Consider the following 14294-nt stretch of genomic DNA (forward strand, 5'->3'; position numbering starts at 1 on the left):
GAAATGGGGTGGCTGAGTGGGCTAAAGAATGGTGATGGATTAAACCCAGATCAGTTGACTGGGGGTGAGTGTTTGATTTGCTCAAATGCTCCGTCCATCATCCCCTTTTGTATCGCTTTGTTCGCCCTAAGTGTGGCAGGGTATGCTCAGACGTGAGTCCCTTGCTCACTTGGCCACTGGATTCAAGATAGCCTGGCTGATGAGGATTATGAATCCGAAACCGGTCCCAGGATGCTTGTTTCCGGTCCATGGAAGACATGGCTTGGCAGTTCGGGCTGGACTGTTCCCATGAGGCACAGGGTCAGACTGATTTGCATATGGCCATGTCTGAAATGGGGTGGCTGAGTGGGCTAAAGAATGGTGATGGATTAAACCCAGATCAGTTGACTGGGGGTGAGTGTTTGATTTGCTCAAACGCTCCGTCCATCATCCCCTTTTGTATCGCTTTGTTCGCCGCAAGTGTGGCAGGGTATGCTCAGACGTGAGTCCCTTGCTCACTTGGCCACTGGATTCAAGATAGCCTGGCTGATGAGGATTATGAATCCGAAACCGGTCCCAGGATGCTTGTTTCCGGTCCATGGAAGACATGGCTTGGCAGTTCGGGCTGGACTGTTCCCATGAGGCACAGGGTCAGACTGATTTGCATATGGCCATGTCTGAAATGGGGTGGCTGAGTGGGCTAAAGAATGGTGATGGATTAAACCCAGATCAGTTGACTGGGGGTGAGTGTTTGATTTGCTCAAACGCTCCGTCCATCATCCCCTTTTGTATCGCTCTGGTGAAATTAAGCACGCACGATTGACTGAGTGAAATAGCTGTCTATTGTTTTCACACGACTCTAGAGATATACTCTTTATTCTGAGGGAGCAAAGTTGTCATGTTTATGCGGTTGTCAGAAACTAATCCCTTCTTGTCTAAATCAGGAGAGTTAACTCTTTCCTGAACATTCGAGAAAGTTTCTAGTGACCTCTGAGCTAGCTGGCAAACCTAATTAAGTCTAACATAGTCAGTAGAGACCTAGATGACCTCAGTCCTACGTCTAAACTGCTGTTTATGTTATTCCAATGCGCAGAGCCTATTGGGAATATAGGCACTACACTACAGAATGACTGGATTCTAAATCCAGTCATTCCCTGCTATGACATAGCAACAGTGGATAACAGAACTTGTTAACCCCTGTGGCGGCATCATAAAGTTGCTCTGGCAGGGATCTCTGAGAGTCTGTCAGGGCCGTGCTGGAAAGCAGGGAGCTAGGAGGGAAGGGAAGGCACAGAGAGTGATGAAGAGATGGGGGAATGTCAGGGAGCCATTATTTCTTTTTTTATTTGGCAAATGAAGGAGGGGCAGTGTTATGAATGGTTTCCCCCTTTCTCCTCTTCTCCTACATAACTGTTGAAAGCAGGGGCAGATGATTTTGGGGGCCATTCATGATATGATATTATAGATGGAGAATAGGTTAATTACGGGGGATGGTTTTCATCTAGGGGTTCTGAGTGACCTCATAGACAATTTGAGTTTCACTCTCATTGTCTATTTGACGTCACTCAGAATCCCGCAGTGAAAAACATCCCCGCAATTCACTGGTACCCGTCTATAATTCTATATATTTTTGTCAAACAGCTGAATATTTAGTATGTCGCAATCAAATCCAGTTTTTAATTATGACACCTCTATGAGTTGATTTTTCTATCTAACCTAATCTGTTTCAAATGGAGGGCAGCTGTATCTGCAGAGATGAAGATTGCAGACCCAGGAAATGAAGCTGCAGCTGGGACATTTTTGTTACACAGTGCAGGTTTCTTCAATAGACATGGGGCTCTTACCTGGCCCGCATGGGCCATTTAGAAGACCAATTCATTGGGTGAAGGTTCCACTATTTCCAACTATTGTCAGTCTTCTGGTCTTACTTTGCCCTTTGAGTGCATGCATCTGCATTGCCCTCAATCAGATTCCCCAACCTAATTCCATGTAATTATTCTAAATGTCAAACATAAGTATATTGGATATGGGGCTGTGTTTTCTGAGTACTACACGCAGATCCCACTGTAAAGTACCAAAGATGTAGAGACCGCTCAGAAGTGCCTCAGGTGAGCCAGCATATGTTCCCTTCTGAACAGGATGTTCTGTCTTTGGTCTCAGATGGCATGATGTCTCCTCTGTAGTGCGACTGACCATTCAGCCATAACTCATGGAAAGTGGAAAGAAGGTTGAGTCATGTCCGCAACTACGGGGCGTCCCGGAGGTGCCAGGCCCATTCATATTTTCTCTGGCCCCCAGATGATTCTACCAGTCTAGGACTAAACAGACAGACAAACAGTCCTCACTGTACCCAAACCACACAGTGTTTGTGTGCTGGAATACATGAACTGCAACAAATATAAACTGGTGCTGCTGCAGCTGCATACTTGTTGGCGTCTTCCTTCTTTTCTCTTTTCCGTGTACCTTTTCTCTCCTGCTTTACTTTGTGCTGGATCCCATTTTTCTTAGCGCTCTCTCTCCCCTTCCACCTCACTTTGTTAGTTGTATGACAGGACAATGCATGCGATTACTTCGCATGCCTAAACAATGCGGTCATAACCACACCCGTGTTTTTACGACCCATGCCTTTACCATGCATGCCTTTACAATGAATTTCATTGTAAAGGGATAAACCCTAAAACTGGCCTCCAGCTCTAAAAATATCCTGACCCCCCACCCTGAGCACTAAAACTCAGCACCCAGCCCTAAAACCTACCCTGATCCCAGCCCTAAAAACGACCCAGCCCCCTGCCTTGAGCCCTAAAACCCAGCCCCCAGGTCTGTAGAAGATCCAACCCCAACACAAACTAAAAATCTTAAAAACTACTCACCAGGTCGCCGTACCTTCCTTGTCATCCGCAAGGAAGTCTCTAACACCTCCCATCCTCCAACCACTCGCTTCAATGCTGGACCGCTGACTGCCATTACCACACATATGCCTTTACAGCCTTTACAACGGAGATTGTTGTAAAGGAATATGCTTGGTAAAGACATATGCGTGATAAAACCAAGTGTGAAACGACATGTGTAGCTTACACTGCATCGTTAACGCAGTTACCCCTCTTTGTCCTGCTTTCTTCCCAACCTCAATCTGCTTCCTTTCTTCCCTCACCTTTCTTCTCTCTCAGTCAGCAGCGACCAGCACAGGTGAGCATGGTGACGCAGTGGGGCAGGGCGGGATGGGGGGGAGTCGACAGACGACGGAATAGGTCAAATAAAATAAATAAATAAAAACCTATTCCGTCTGTCGACTTCCCCCTGCCCCGCTACACCGCGCTTACCTGCACTGGCCGCGACTGCTCTCAGTACCTGTTTCGTGCATACGGGCAGCCTCGGATTGGTAACGTGGGCATTCGGGCAATGCCCGAGGGGCTGGTGTCCGAGTTCTGCTGTGAGCTGCTTTTTTTCGCAGTCTGGGGGCTATTTGGTCGCTTTCTCTGTTGTTCTGAAACAGTCAGCGGCCCAGTGGGTGTCTGAGTGGCCTTTCTAGAGGCGGATGGGCGCTCATTACCTCCGTTTATCAGAGGTATCACTCCCTTTGTCTCGCGGGCCGGCCCATTAAAGTGTGCACATTCTGAGTGGTGGCAGGGGGCCTGAGTAGAAGTGGCCTCAATTGATTCACCAGTGTAAACTAACACATGCATTTTTTTAAACCCCCCCCCCTCCCCCCCTTAAGTTGTTTTTATAAGATTACACCAGAGCAGTGATATGAGGAGTGTTTATGCAAATGTGGGCCGTTTTTTTTTTTTGCGTGCCCGGGCCGATTTTCATTCCCAATCCAACCCTGCATACGGGCTCTCCCATTTAGAAGACCAGCCCATAGTTTAAGGTGTCCCAGGTATTTTCACATACTATGGTGCCTTTTTTTTTAGCCAAGGGGAGCAGAATTGCCTCATGAAATCCCGCTCTGCCTGATTCCCTGTTTTTCCACAGCCATGTTTACTGGGTTTGGGAGAACCATACCCAATTATTCAATTGCATGAGGCTTCCTGTGCTGCAGCGACCAAGTCTCATTATGTGTTTTTTCGAGCATGGAAAGAATAAAATGAATGCTTCTACCACTAGAAAAAAAAATCACCTTCTCTCTCCTGCTCCCCAAACCCCCTCCCCCATTTCCCCCCTCAGAGGACTACGCATACATTTACCAACAGCTTGTAGCAGGTGATAAATGAAAGGGGTAAAATCACATGGAATAGGGGATACTGAGTGGTTTTAAGACCTGATAAATCGGTCCCAGGCAGTAATTCCCCATTTCATTGGGTCTTGCTCATAATTGCATGGTACTGGTGTTAAATTACTGCACAGCAACAGAAAAACTGCTTGGGATTTTATTGTTACCACAGTGCCATGCAACTTGTAACCAAAGCTAACATCTTTGATTACATGCTGGCTGTCTTTTGTAATGCATAACAAGCATAAATATAATTAATAGGTGTTTCTGTTATTTGTTAGTTATATTTCATAAAGCACCTCGTATTGTACTGCACTCTTTCTGGGCACTTTAAACAACAGTATTATTAGTAGCATATATAATGTTACATATTTGTACTAGCTTCAGATGAGTAGAAGGCTGAGTTGGATGTGACAGGATCGAACCCATGACCTGCAAATTACAACATGTGTCAGCTCCCAGCATTGACCTCACTCTGCCACCCTGAGCCATCAGCCAGTTAACAACTCTCCACTGATATCTTCTTTGATGTGCTGTCACAAGTTAACAATGGCAGAAGACCACCTCAACCTTCAATCATTCCAATGTCAACAAATTGATTGCCATTAACCTGGCTAATGCTTGAGCTAAGCATGTAGATGCACTTTAGTATCTGAAGATAACCATGTTGCCATTTCGGACACACAGTATAATGCTGCACATATATACAGGGAGCTGGTGCATCATGTGACTATTCTGTAATACAAGTGATTACAGAGACAGTGTTTCTTTAAATCTAATTAAAAATTAATGGGCTTGCTAATATGCGCTATAGAATTCCAATAGATGCCCAGGTTAGACGTCCTGCACATCTAACCTGGGCTTCTATTGGAATTCTATAACGCATATTAGCAAGCCCATTATCGCCGTTTTAGCGGCAGGAAACTGCCACTAAAACTACGATAATTTTAACGAGGTTCTTGCTAATATGCACCAAAGTGTCCACATTAGTGAATCAGTCGCTGGTAAGAGGACAATTGAGAGATGAATATTTGTTTGCATGTTTTTCTAATATTTTTTGTTGGGTAGAGAACAGGTAGGATGCATGGAAATCAACTCAACAAAGTGCCTGGGGTAGCGGAAGTGACGTCACACACGTTCTGACAACTGATGACATTACAGAGTAGAACCTTGACCTCCCCTTCCACCATAACAGTCTCCTATTTGCTAACAAAAGACCAGAGAAGGGCCCAGGAGTTGAAACTACAAAAAGTAAACATAGGATTTTAGAACCCGCAACCATCCTTCTTGTTGCTGCCTTCTAGTTCCCACAGGCTAGGGTGGCACAGAAGATGCCAGTGCTTGCAAAGCCCGAGTAGGCTTACCATCGGAATACCCCTGGATACCTTTAACTGAGTTCCACGGTAGCTTATCAACGCCTCACCTTAATTAATGTTCACTGTCAAGCAGTGGGCTCACAGGTCTGCAAAATGTACTTAAATCCAAAGAATTAAGAGCAGCACGTGCAAAAACCACAAGAGGTGATCCAAGCGTCAAACCTGCCGGATGGAATGCTGATGAACGTTTTTGGCAGCAGGAAGGGTTCAAAAGAGCCTAGGGCTGTGCAGCTGTTTTCCTCTTAATTTTCTTAGAAGCTACAGACGCAGAGAAGAAAATGCAGAAATTTATCAGCTTGACCGATCCAACTTTATTCCCAAAAATCTGTTGTGTTTTTTAAGAAAATATGTATATATATAAGTTTTGTGAAGATTCGTCAAATGGCACCAAAGTTATTAGAAAAACAAAAGACCCTCTTCCTGGGGTAAGTGTCATTCGACGGCTACTGTGCCCCCGCCGTGATATTTCCTGTGCTTTTGTGGCTGTGCGGTCTGGGGACCCAAGGGGGCACAACAATTCAGACAGCACATAGCAAACTGGATCTGATGACAACGTGGTGCCCTGAACTCCGCATATTTTTTCCACCCCCCGCATCACTTACCTGGACTAAATGATGAACTCTGGGAGTTGCAGTTTGCTCATATTATGCAATCTACAACAGGTGAGCAAGGACTGAGTCTTAGGGGCGGGGCGGAACACAGCGTAACAGCAAGGGGCAGGATATTTAAACCACGCTGGCGTCAACCTTCACTAATAATTGTGGGCGCTGAGGAAGGCTCAATGAAGCTGAAATGCATTCGCCATGTTAACCTGTCAGAATAAAGATGCCTCCGTGGTGTTTCCCCTAACGTGGCCTCTGCTCTTTCTTGAAGGAGGTTTTTGGGACATTTTAGCGTGCCAGCCAGAGGCACGCAACAGAGGCCCCCGCATTCCAAGTGGCCTGGCTATCACTGGCTGTTGCTGAAACGGACTGTTTCTGCGTTGTTTTTCCAAGGTATTGGATGAGCCATGGTCCGCCACAGAACACAGAAGGAGAAAGGGCGGTGTTGGGGTCATTGACCAGGGGCGTAACAAACGCCCCCGCAGCCCCCGCAGTGCGGGGGGCCTCACTCTCTACAGTTACTGAAGGGGGCCCCAGGGGGCCCCGGTCCCTTCAGCTCTTCTGGGAGCTGTGAGAGAGGCCTGCGCTGAAGCAAGCCTCTCTCCCTCTGAGTCTGAAGCAGGTGCAGGCTGAGCCCCTCGCCCCCTCCCTCTGACTGACTGACAAGAGAAACAAAGTATCAATATACATTGTTTCTCTTAAGTAAGAGCCAGGCAGGCCCGGAAAGAGGGTGGGAGTGGGGGCCCAGAGACAGCAGTCTCCACGCTCCTGTGAGGCAGCACAGAGCCCGGCCCCCACTCTCTCCTCTCATAAGCAAAGCCCCCCACAAGAGAAGAGGAGGGACAGGGCCAAGGATGGGTGTGGGGGCCCCACCCCACAGGAGAAGAGGAGGGACAGGGCCAAGAATGGGGTGGGGGCCCCACCCCACAAGAGAAGAGGAGAGACAGGGCCAAGAATGGGGTGGGGGCCCCACCCCACAAGAGAAGAGAAGAGACAGGGCCAAGAATGGGGTGGGGGCCCCACCCCACAAGAGAAGAGGAGAGACAGGGCCAAGGATGGGGTGGGGGCCCCACCCCACAAGAGAAGAGGAGAGACAGGGCCAAGGATGGGGTGGGGGCCCCACCCCACAAGAGAAGAGGAGAGACAGGGCCAAGGATGGGGTGGGGGCCCCACCCCACAAGAGAAGAGAAGAGACAGGGCCAAGAATGGGGTGGGGGCCCCACCCCACAAGAGAAGAGGAGAGACAGGGCCAAGAATGGGGTGGGGGCCCCACCCCACAAGAGAAGAGGAGAGACAGGGCCAAGGATGGGGTGGGGGCCCCACCCCACAAGAGAAGAGAGGAGACAGGGACAAGGTTGGGGTGGGGCCCCAGAGAGCAGAAGGCAGCACATAGCAGTGTTCGGACCCGGACAAGGGTGGGAATGGGGGCCCCCAGAGAGAGCAATCTCCAGGGCAAAGCTCACATGAGAAGGGACGAGGCAGCAAAATGGTGCCCTCAGGTAAGAACTCTTGTTTGAAGCACCATGTGGGCGTCTGCAGGGAGAGGGGAAGGGGGGCCAAGGAGGGTGCAAGGCAGGGGGGAATAAGGGTGCAAGGTAGAGAGAGAAGGGTGCAAGGCAGAGGGGAGAAGGGTGCAAGGTAGAGAGGAGATGGGTGCAAGGCAGAGGGGGAGAAGGGTGCAAGGCAGAGGGGGGAAAGGGTGGAAGGCAGAGGGGAGAAGGGTGCAAGGCAGAGGGGGAGAAGGATGCAAGGCAGAGGGGGAGAAGGATGCAAGGCAGAGGGGGAGAAGGGTGCAAGGCAGATGGGGAGAAGCGTGCAAGGCAGAGGGAAGTGGCAAGGCAGAGGGGAGAAGGGTGCAAGGCAGAGGGGAGAAGGGTGCAAGGCAGAGAGGAGAAGGGTGCAAGGTGGTGGGGAGAAGGGTGCAAGGTGGAGGGGGAGAAGGGTGCAAGGCAGAGGGGGAGAAGGGTGCAAGGCAGAGGGGAGAAGGGTGCAAGGCAGAGGGGAGAAGGGTGCAAGGTAGAGAGGAGATGGGTGCAAGGCAGAGGGGGAGAAGGGTGCAAGGCAGAGGGGGAGAAGGGTGCAAGGCGGAGGGAGAAGGGTGCAAGGCGGAGGGGAGAAGGGTGCAAGGCAGAGGGGGAGAAGGGTGCAAGGCAGAGGGGGAGAAGGGTGCAAGGCAGAGGGGAGAATGGTGCAAGGTGGAGGGGAGACGTGTGCAAGGCAGAGGGGGAGAAGGATGCAAGGCAGAGGGAAGAAGGGTGCAAGGCGGAGGGGAGAAGTGTGAAAGGCGGAGGGGAGAAGTGTGCAAGGCAGAGGGGAGAAGTGTGCAAGGCAGAGGGGGGGAAGGGTGCAAGGCAGAGGGGGAGAAGGGTGCAAGGCAGAGGGGAGAAGGGTGCAAGGCAAAGAGGAGAAGGGTGCAAGAGAGGAGAAGGGTGAAAGGTAGAGAAGGGTGCAAGGTGGAGGGGAGAAGGGTGCAAGGTGGAGGGGAGAAGGGTGCAAGGCAGAGGAGGAGAAGGGTGCAAGGCAGAGAGGAGAAGGGTGCAAGGCAGAGAGGAGAAGGGTGCAAGGTAGAGAGGAGAAGGGTGCAAGGTAGAGGGGAGAACGGTGCAAGGCAAAGAGGAGAAGGGTGCAAGAGAGGAGAAGGGTGAAAGGTAGAGAAGGGTGCAAGGCGTAGGGGGAGAAGGGTGCAAGGCGTAGGGGGAGAAGGGTGCAAGGCAGAGGGGAGAAGTGTGCAAGGCAGAGAAGAGAAGGGTGCAAGACAGAGAAGAGAAGGGTGCAAGGCGGAGGGGAGAAGGGTGCAAGGTGGTGGGGAGAAGGGTGCAAGGCGGAGGGGAGAAGGGTGCAAGGCAGAGGGGAGAAGGGTGCAAGGTAGAGGGGAGAAGGGTGCAAGGCAGAGAGGAGAAGGGTGCAAGGCAGAGAGGAGAAGGGTGCAAGGCAGAGAGGAGAAGGGTGCAAGGTGGTGGGGAGAAGGGTGCAAGGTGGAGGGGGAGAAGGGTGCAAGGCAGAGGGGAGAAGGGTACAAGGCAGAGGGGAGAAGGGTGCCAGGCAGAGGGGAGAAGGGTGCAAGGCAGAGAGTAGAAGGGTGCAAGGAAGAGAGTAGAAGGGTGCAAGGAAGAGAGGAGAAGGGTGCAAGGCAGAGGGGAGATGGGTGCAAGGCGGAGGGGAGAATGGTGCAAGGTGGTGGGGAGAAGGGTGCAAGGTGGAGGGGAGAAGGGTGCAAGGCAGAGGGGAGAAAGGTGCAAGGCAGAGGGGAGAAGGGTGCAAGGCAGAGGGGAGAATGGTGCAAGGTAGAAAAGGGTGCAAGGCGGAGGTGGACTAGGGTACAAGGGGAAGGAGAGAAGGGTGCAAGGGGGAGGGGGAGAAAGGTGCAAGAGGGAGGGCAAGAAGGGTGCAAGGCAGAGGGGAGAAGGGTGCAAGGGGGATGGGGATGAAGTTAAAAATGTGCCCCCCCTGGAAACATTTCTGCGGATGCCCATGTGAGGGAGAGTGGGAGAGAGTGGAGAGAGAGAGAGAGTAGAGAGAGAGAGTGGAGAGAGAGAGTGGAGAGAAACAGTGGAGAGAAACATTGGAGAGAGAGAGAGTGGAGAGAGGCAGTGGAGAGAGAGTAGACAGTGGAGAGAAGGTGGAGATAGACAGTGGAGAGAGAGACAGTGGAGAGAGAGTGGAGAGAGAGAGTGGAGAGAAACAGTGGAGAGAGAGAGAGTGGAGAGAGACAGTGGAGAGAGAGTAGACAGTGGAGAGAGAGTGGAGAGAGACAGTGGAGAGAGAGTGGAGAGAGCATGGCGAGACACTGGAGAGAGAGAGAGTGTGGAGAGAGAGACAGTGGAGAGAGAGCGGAGAGAGAGACCGTTGAGAGAGCGTGGAGAGAGAGAGAGAGTGGAGAGATTGGAGAGAGAGAGTGGCGGGAGAGAGAGAATAGAGAGAGGGTGGAGGGAGACAGTGGAGAGAGAGTGGAGAGAGTGAGTGAAGAGAGAGAGAGTGGAGAGAGAGTAAAGAGAGGGTGAAGAGAGAGTAGAGAGAGTGGAGAGTGGAGAGAGAGTGGAGAGAGAGAGAGTAGAGAGGGAGTGGAGAGATAGTAGAGAGAGAGAAGGGAGAGAGGGTGGAGAGAGAGATAGTGAGAGAGTGGAGAGAGAAAGGAGATAGAGAAAGTGGAGAGAGAGACAGAGGAGAGACAGTGGATAGAGAGACAGTAGAGATAGAGTGAGCAGAGTTGAGAGAGAGAATGGAGAGAGTGAATGGAGAGAGTGTAGAGAGAGTAGAGACTGACTGACTGACTCAGAGACTAAATACTGACTGACCGAGAGACTGACTGACTGAGAAACTGACTAAGAGAGCGAGAGACTGGCTGACTGAGAGAGTGACTGACTGACTGACAGAGAGAGAGAGACTGATTGAGAGTGAGACTGACTGACAGAGAGAGAGAGACTGACTGACTGAGGTAGAGAGAAACTGACTGAGAGAGAGAGGCAGAGACTGACTGACCAAGAGATAGACTGATTGACTGTGAGAGAGACTGACAGAGAGAGACTGACTGAAAGAGAGACTGACTGAAAGAAAGACTGACGGAGAGAGAGAGACTGACTGAGTGAGAGAGTCTGACTGACAGAGACTGACTGACAGAGAGAGAGAGACTGACTGACTGAGGTAGAGAGAGAATGACTGACTGAGAGAGACTGACTGACTGACTGGGAGAGAGAGAGAATGACTGGGAGAGAGAGAGTCTGACTGACAGAGAGAGAGACTGACTGAGAGAGAGACTGACTGACAGAGAGAGAGACTGACTGACAGAGACTGAGAGAGAGAAAGAGACTGACAGACTGACAGAGAAAGAGAGACTGACCAACAGAGAGAGAGAGAGAGAGAGAGAGAGACTGACTGACAGAGAGAGACTCACAGAGAGAGACTGACAGAGAGAGAGACTGACTGACAGAGAGGGTCACTGACTGACAGAGAGAAGAGAGACTGACTGAGAGAGAATGACTGACTGAGAGAGACTGACAGAGGGAGAGAAAGACTGTCTGGAAGACTGACTGACAGAGAGAGAGACTGAGAGAGAGAGACTGAGAGAGAGAGCCTGACAGAGAGACTGACAGTAAGAGGGACTGACAGGGAGAGGGACTGACTGACTAAGAGAGAGACTAACTGACTAAGAGAGAGACTGACTGACTGACAGACTGAGAGAGAGAGAGAGAGACTGACTGACTGACTGACTGAATGACCGAGAGAGATAGACTGACTGACTGAAAGAGAGATACTGACTGACAGAGAGAGAGAGACTGTGATGGAATTGGAGTCAAAGTATGAAGCTATGCAATGCCTCTTGCTATTGTCTAATAAAAATGTATTATCAAAATGTGCTCTTTTTGGTTACATCTGCTTTTGAAATACTGCATTGAAGCATTGTCCAATGTTTTAAAATGGAAATGAGAAGGAGCAGTGGATGCACTTTTGTCAAAACTGAACGATGAGTGGGCCCGATGTTGTATATCATGACAGGAGTCTGCATCAGGAAACCCACCTAAAATTGGACAAACTTCCCTGGCCTACTGATGGCAGGGACCCTGTAATGAATGGACCACCACCTATGATAGCCTGCTGGCAGACTAAGCCCAACCTTTGACTCCACCATCCAGTGTTACTTATAATAGCTGGATTGGTACCAGTGGCATAACAATCGCCCCGCATCCCCTGCAGTATGGCGGGTCGCTGGCCTGAGAGCTCTAGACTGGCACGGAGAATGGGAGGGGGGCCCCCTCCATGTAGTTTGCAGGGGGGCCCCCTCATGTTTCGTTACGCCACTGTCATTGACTCTACGCTGGGCGATCGTGATTGCATGCTTGCCCCCGCCGTGATATTTCCTGTGCTTTTGTGGCTGTGCGGTCTGGGGACCCAAGGGGGCACAACAATTCAGACAGCACATAGCAAACTGGATCTGATGACAACGTGGTGCCCTGAACTCCGCATATTTTTTCCACCCCCCGCATCACTTACCTGGACTAAATGATGAACTCTGGGAGTTGCAGTTTGCTCATATTATGCAATCTACAACAGGTGAGCAAGGACTGAGTCTTAGGGGCGGGGCGGAACACAGCGTAACAGCAAGGGGCAGGATATTTAAACCACGCTGGCGTCAACCTTCGCTAATAATTGTGGGCGCTGAGGAAGGCTCAATGAAGCTGAAATGCATTCGCCATGTTAACCTGTCAGAATAAAGATGCCTCCGTGGTGTTTCCCCTAACGTGGCCTCTGCTCTTTCTTGAAGGAGGTTTTTGGGATATATATATATATATATATATATAGAGACAGAGAGAGAGAGAGAGAGAGAGAGCGAGAGAGAGAAAGAGAGAGATATACACACATAAATATCTATATATATATATATGTGTGTGTGTGTGAGTATGTGTGAATATATCTATATGTATATGTGTGTGAGATGTGAGTGTGTGTAAGCGCACATATATATTTTCTCTAAAAAAACGAAGGGGAATGTGAAATTATGACTAGCGCTTAAAAAACACCTGTGAAATGCACCTAAACACTATTCAAGAGCTGTTATGATTAAAACCGAAAAATGACTGTAATCCCTTGCCCAAAATTCTGCTTTTGGCAACCCCGGTGGGCATTGCCCATAGCCCTTGACCTTTGGCCGGTATATTTGCCCACCTCTCTGTGGGTGGCCTGTCTTAGTCCCTGGCTTCCAGCCAATTCCTTCACTCAACATTCCATGGGTGGCCCCCCGCAGTTGTGACCAGCAGTGAGCTGTGCGCAGCGTGGTTGGTCGCAGAGCCTGCACCAGGCAGCAGTGAAAAGAAATAGGGCACAATTTTACAAGTAATGTATTGGAACTGCACTAATAAACAATCACACATAAACGTGGCCCGATAATTGAAGTAATGTATTGGAACTGCACTAATAAACAATCACACATAAACGTGGCCCGATAATTGAAGTAATGTATTGTAACTTCACTAATAAACAATCAAACATTTATTATTACAGTGCAACAGTCAAAATTGTAGTTTATCACCACAGTAGAGCAAACATGACATGAGCTAAAGATGGTTTACTGCCTCACAGACTTCAAATTACAACTACTTAACAAGTAGAAACAATTGTTCACATGGTCTGGGACTGGTCAATATGAGTTTACCAACTGCACCATTTTACCACCTTGTATCATGGTTTTGGTTATTTATTTTTTAAACAAGTGAAGATGGAAAAATCTTATGGCATGAAACTTATATACAGAAGTGAAGAATGTAACTTGCTGAGGAAAGAGATTGGTATCACAATCCACTTCAGGCTCTATTTTGTTTTGTGTAACCACTATAAATATGTTAGTTAGGAGAAAATCCGTTCTCTCTTTTTAGATTTTGATTTTTTTACATTTGATATAGGGGAGCCAGAGAAGACCCTGATCATCCATATGGGAAAATATCCTGGCTGAGGCCTATCAAGCATTCTCTTGAGGCTGATTCCTCTTCCTCTTCCTCCTTGTGTTGCTGTAACAGGTCAATCAAAGGTTTGCATCAGAACCTAAAGAGGTTTTCTGAGCGGTTGTCCTGTTTTTGACATTAGGTCGGGGCAAACTTTAAATTACACTAGCAAAATTAATAAAATGGCTGAATTTCACCTGACAAAATCAACAAACATTTTTATAAATTTCTCATTTTTCAAATGCCACTGAACTATTTTTTATGCAAGTGTGCAACTTGAGCAAAAAAAAGTCGTGCACAATGCACCCGAGACAAAGTTTCTCCTCAAAAAGATCTCCTTCAGGTATCCAATGAGGCTTTCTCCTGTAAGGTGTATGCTTCTCTAAAAAGTATCATGTAAGATCCCAGAAAACAACTATTGGTTATGAATGCCTAATTTTGCCTACTTTCATGACATTTTCATGGAATTTAGAAAGAAGTTTATAAGAAAACTTTTTGTGATTTTCCACACCCTTAATTTATGTGCAGTTCTTGCTAATATTGGTGTACTTTTAAGCTGATGTTGCCTTGGTTTACCTGACGATCAACAGTGGCCAAGGAGAAAAACTTTCCAGGATTGTCACAGCCTTGAGCAGAGTACAAAGAGGAGGAATGGTTGGGGTAGTAATGGAACCCTTAATAATAAGGCTGAAAT

The sequence above is a fragment of the Lissotriton helveticus genome, chromosome 10 (assembly GCF_964261635.1).
Source record: "Lissotriton helveticus chromosome 10, aLisHel1.1, whole genome shotgun sequence".
NCBI lineage: Eukaryota > Metazoa > Chordata > Amphibia > Caudata > Salamandridae > Lissotriton > Lissotriton helveticus.